Source organism: Phalaenopsis equestris, unplaced genomic scaffold, assembly GCF_001263595.1.
Source record: "Phalaenopsis equestris unplaced genomic scaffold, ASM126359v1 Scaffold001283, whole genome shotgun sequence".
NCBI lineage: Eukaryota > Viridiplantae > Streptophyta > Magnoliopsida > Asparagales > Orchidaceae > Phalaenopsis > Phalaenopsis equestris.
Genome location: NW_018165722.1, coordinates 204,175 through 210,352, shown reverse-complemented (window position 1 = coordinate 210,352; position 6,178 = coordinate 204,175).

Sequence of the window (6,178 nt, the reverse complement as noted above, 5' to 3'; positions counted from 1 at the left end):
CTTGTGTGCACTTGTATGAGGGAGATCCAAAGAGAAATGTCATTATAAGGAGAGAATTGCTTGTTATTGCATAGGGTGACTGACATGACTGACATGAAATGAGTTTTCTGTACTATTTGGATTGTTTATCCAATATTTGTTTTGATGAAAATCTCTGTGTTTCCTTCCCTAATGCATAGCATCTAATTCTCTCTTCATGCTCCTTTGATGTAAAACATGTGATTCTTCATATTTTTCCTTTGAAGATTTTCCCAAGTGGTTTATATGCTTTGCATTTTATAAGTTAATATGTTCACCTTTCTGATCATAGTTTGTTAATAATCTGGCTAATTAAGAGGTTAAAATTCATTGTGATCGCAAACTTCAAACTGTTGACTATAAGAAAAGGTATGTTAATTAACGTTCACCTACTGGAAGACATATTGTCAGTAAAAGGGTGCAACCAAGGTAGGAGACCAGAGCAATCCTGAGAAATTTTGCATCACTAAGCTCCCATAACTGTAACAAGGGTTTCTAATGCTTGTAATAACCTAGACATAGGCTAAAGAAGAATTTTTCCTAGTTGTCAAAAACAAGATTGGGGGATCTCATATAGAAAATAACGAGGAATCACTAGGCTAATATCACAAGAATATGAACATTTCACATTTATAAATCCAAAATAATTTAGATTTTTTTTTCTTATTTCCACATTAGGACTTAGAAACCTTTCATGTTGTACCCTGAACACTTCAAATAGGCTTAGTAATTTAAAATACTAGAGCTTCAATTGCTATAAAAGTTAAAAATTTTTCTCATGCATGGGATCAGTACATTGACTTTATTTCAACATTATTTTGTAGCATTTTTAGGGATAAAATTTTTGATGTTGTTGTCAGGGAAACTAGTCAAATGTTGTTGTTATAGAAAGTTTTAATCGAAACACTTAATGTTTGAACGTTTTTCTTTTCTTAAATTTATTTCTGTTATTAGTCTGTTTTGAACTTTTTATTTGTAAAAGTCAAAAATCCAAAAAAAAATGTTGCATCTTTTTCTTTTCTTTTCTTATGTTTTGTATGTTATTATTGTAAGTAGCGTGTTTCCTTTGTGTTTATTTTCATAATATTAGGGTCACATGAGGGAAAATATTAGTTGCATGTTGTTTACCTCGTCTTTGGTGAGGTCTATCTCTCTCTCTCTAGAGACCAAGATTTAATAGATCTTCATAGATTCAAGTACTTGTGGTTCAAGTTGCATTTGGTGATCATTGTTCATTAAAGTTTCATTTAAATTTTAATGTCTTTTTCAAATTTTAGGGGTTGAAAATTTTAGGTTACTTAAGGCTTACTAACCGATTAATTATTTTTATTTTATCATTTTGTTTATTTTTGTTTGGGATGATCCGATCAAGATCCTATGGTTCCATAGTCTTGGGTCATTGGGGTTTGTGGGTTGATTAGTCATAAGTGATTGGAAGATATTTTGTTAGTAGCTATGTGTTACATTCTCCAAAATACCTTTATAAACAAAGTTGTATTTTTTTATTTTCTAGTTCAAGTTTAAGTTTTAATGTGTTTTAGTGTGAAGTTATGTTAATTTAATTAGATTTGTTTGGTATTTTAACCATAATTGTTCTTGTTTGAGGCTAATTATACTTTTGTTCTTGTACAAGAAGTCAAACCCTACTTAACCTTTAGTCACCTAGGTCAAGATTCATTTTAAATTAGTTCAAGTTGAGTTAAACTGATCTAAAGTGAGTCTTGGGGCATTCTATGTTAACCTAGATTGGGTTGGTTGTGCCTTTGATTGTCCTCAATTAGTATCATAAGTTTAATTGGATTAATCCAGGTTGACTTAGTTTAACTGGAGTCAAACTAAACCTACTTAACTCTAGAATAACTCGGGAATATATCGAGTTCATCATTTATCAAGTCATATTAACTTAGAGTAAACTTGGATTAGACTGAACTAATTTAAACTAATCATCCTGGATTGAGTTAAATCTAAGTTATACCAAACTTGCATGAAGTCCAAATTAATTTAGACTTGAATTACTGTTCAATTTTAAGGTGGATTAGACTTGAATAGATCCTTAATTAAACTTAGTAAAAAACTTGAGGTTGAGTCTCAAGTTAGGTTGATTTGAGTTAACATGAGTTAAGTCAAGTTGACCCTAAAATTAGGTTGATTTTGATTAGTTCAGGTTAGATTGGTTTAGCCCGATGGTTTGGTTTAATTGGGTTAGCTCAAGTTTGGTCGATTTGACCCATTGATTCAGTTGAATTAGGTCGATTCAGTTGAGCTAGCTTAACCTGAGTTAGGTCGGATTGATCTAGTGGTTCAGTTGAATTGGTTTAACTTGAGTTAAATCTGGTCAACTCAGTAGTTTAGTTGAATTAGGTTAATTTAAGTTAGGTCAGGTTGACATAATGATTCATTTTAATTGAATAAACTCAAGTTTAAGTCAGATAGACCCAATGATTGAGTTGAATTGGATTAACATGAGTTAGGTCGGTCAACCCGGTGGTTCAATTAAATTGGGTTCAATCTAATTAGAGCGGGTTGACCAGATGGTTCAGTTGATTTAAGTTTAAGTTAAGGTAGATTGAAGATAACTTATGTCTAAGATAGATTTGACATGGATTAGATCTAAATGAAATTAGACTTAGACTTGGTCAAGGTTAGGCTTGACCTAGGGAGGTCCAACTTGAAATAATTATAAATTAGATTAAACTTATGGTATGTCTAGGTTGGACTAGACCTTGAGTAGTTCAATTTGAACTAAGTCAAATTTAAATTAGAATTAGAGTTTGGGTTCAATGTCGGTTGAACCTAGAAGATGTTAACTAAGTCTAATGTGTGTTAAAATTTAGGTTTAGGTTCAATGTAAGTTGAACCTAAGAGATTCACTAAGTCTAATGTAAGTTAAATTTAGGGTTTAGGCTCAATGTAGATTGAACCTAAAAGATGTTAACCAACTATAATCTGAGTCAGACCTAGGTTTTAGGTTCAATGTAGATTGAACCTAAAAGATGTTAATTAAGTTTAATGTAAGTTAGACTTAGAGTTTAGATTAAATGTAGATTGAACCTAAAATTTTAAATAACTAAGTCTATTGTAAAATTAAAACGTAGGTTTTAGGTTCAATGTAGATTGAACCTAAAAGATTAACTAAGTCTATTGTAAGTTAGACTTAAGGGTTTAGAATAAATGTAGATTGAACCTAAAAAATGTTAACAAATTCTAATGTGAGTTAGAATTAGGGTCCACGTTCAATGTAGATTAAACCTAAGAGATGTTAATTAAGTATAATGTAAGTTAGACATAGGGTTTAGGTTCAATGTAGGTTGAACCTATAAGATTAACTTGGTCCAAATTTGGGTAAGACTCGGGATTTGGGTTGGGTTTAAGATGAGTTTGACGCAAAATTTTTTGTTAGGTTAAACTTGGGTTGAGCTTAAGGATTTAGGCTTTGGTTTAATTTGGGTGGAACCTAGGTTTAATGTTTAGCTTGGGTCTAATATGGGTTAGACCCAAAATTTACGTTCAGGTTTAAGTTTGGTTAAACCTAGGTTTAAGGTTTAGGTTAGCGCTGTTATGGGTGTTATAAAAAAAATTTAAGGTTAGGTTCAAGTTAGGTTAAACCTAGGTTGGGTCTAATATGGGTTAGAACTAATATTTATGGTTAGTTTCAAGTCAGCTTGGACCTAGGTTTAGAGTTTAGGTTAGGTCTTATATGGGTTAGACTCAACATTTAGGGTTTGATTCAAGTCAGGTTGAACTTAGGTTTGAGGTTTAGGTTGGGTCTAATATGGGTTAGACCAAACATTTAAGGTTAGGTTCAAGTCAAATTGAACCTAGGTTTAAGGTTTAGATTAGGTCTAATAAGAATTAGACCCAACATTTAGGGTTAGGTTCAAGTTAGGTTGAACCAAGATTTATGGTTTAGGTTGGGTTAAAAATGAGTTAGACCCAACATTTAGGTTAGGTTGTATAGTTAGGAAGATAACCATAGAGTTAACCCTTTAAGATGAAAGCTTTAGAATTGGTTTAATGTTTTAAACTGGCCTAAGGATAAAGTTGATTTGGGCTAAAATGTAAAGAATTAAATTTATCATTTTACCCCTAACATTCTAATTTTGTATTTTAAGATTCTTGAGGATGAAAATTGTCATTTTAGGGTTTATTTCACCGCCCTAGATTTTCTTTTCAATTTCCATTTTAGTTTGCATTTTCTGATTTTTTTTTAATTTATGTATTTTTTTTTCAAATAATGATATTTTGATAGAAAATTCACCATTTGAGTGTTAGGGTTTTCTTTTGATCTTGGAAAAATAAGAGATTATTCCCAATATAAGAGGGAAAATCCCTCCAAATTTTGGAAATTTTCTTCTTATAGTTAATTTTTAATAATTTAAATACTCTTGTACTAAATTTATTAAAAATTAAATAGAAGGTAATTATTTCAAATTTCATTTTTTTATTTTTTCCTCTATTTACTAAGTTTAGGGGTATTTTTATTTTGTCTTTATGATTTTGTTACACCGAAATATGATTTTTTGAAGTTTTTAGAAAATTTATGAATTTATTTAATTCAAGAAAACCTCATTTCTTATTAATCCACGCGGCACCGCGTCACTCTTCGGACACTCCGAATGCTCGTGCAACATCTTCTGGTTGGGATCACTTTCAATGTTATCGGCTGAGGTGGTAATACCGATGTGAATATAGTTGTGTAAAAATTATATAGTTGACTCCACTATGCAACGGAACCAACAGCTTGATGCAATATTTTATGAATTAGAAATTTAAGCAATTAATGTTGGGATTCTACGCAAGTATACATATCATTACTAAGTAATAAATGATTTTCTATTTAATCCCTAAGTATAGATCCCGCGAGAAAGGTTTAAATTTGAAATGATAACTTTACTTGGAATTCACAGAAAGTCAAAAAAAAAATTATTGTCACTAATTTTGAATGTTGAGATATTATTAGAACTAAATTATTTAACTAATAACAAAACTTTAATACAGAGTTTAAACACTAACTACTAAACTATTAAACTATGTTTATTTGATGAAGATTTCTTATGTGAAAAAACATTTTTCCCACTACAATGAGATTTTGGTAAAATGAGATGAGATAAATGGTTCGAATATGTATTATGCTAAATAAAAACAGTTTTAATTCTCTACCCTGATACAATGTTGTAGAAAATCATTGGCTAATCCCACGTTTAGTTCCTAAATCCGTGGCTAGGCTAGGAGGATACTAGCTCCCACTGCAGAACTCCCACTTTCCTTCACCTAAAGGCTAACTCTTCACTAAGACTGAATTGGGGATTTTAGTATGTCACCAAAAAGATTCTCCAATTCTACACCCAACAATATATATTTCCCTATTATTTGCACTTAATTCCATGAACGATATTCTCCTTCATGGAAACAAATGTGATCCTCATCTTGTTATAGAATTCATACTCCATTTCTCAGATCATATGTTTCACAACACATTTTAAAAATTCAATTGGCCATATCGAAAAGTAAATTAAGTTTGGAGTTAAAAAATCATCACAATTTATTATATATTTTAATATTGACACATACATATTATCTCTTCGTTTCACCATATCTCAGAGTAGGGAGAAAGATAGAGGGAACTACTCAAACTTCATGAGAAAGAAATAACAAAACACAAATTTCATATATAAAAGAAAGTTCATACAACGCTGATAAACAAACAATACTTATCTGAAAACTCTTTCTCAAAGCAAATCCTTTATAGCCTTTCCTTAGAAATGCAGGAAGAAGATATCTCTCACTTTTCTTCTTCTCCAACATTAGAGAAGAGTTCACACTTAATCTCACCACAAAACTCTAAATTATAAGAACAATGGACTCTAAATGGTTGTGGAATGAAGAATGGAAGAATGTGTGATGCGTAGAAGGTTGAATTGGGGAAATGAGATGTCAGGAAGAGTCACTTTTCTGATCAATTTTGGCCCCAAATAAAGCCTGAAGTCGGTTCTCCAATAGGTTCCTCCAAAAACTCTTCAGAAAATGTCCAAATTGGTTGAATATTCTAGAAACATGGGTTGAACCCCGACATTGGCACCGTCAGAGCCAATGTTCCGCAATTTAATTCGATGCTCGCCGTTGAATGGCGCCGTCGGCGCTGAACAAATTTCAACTTCTT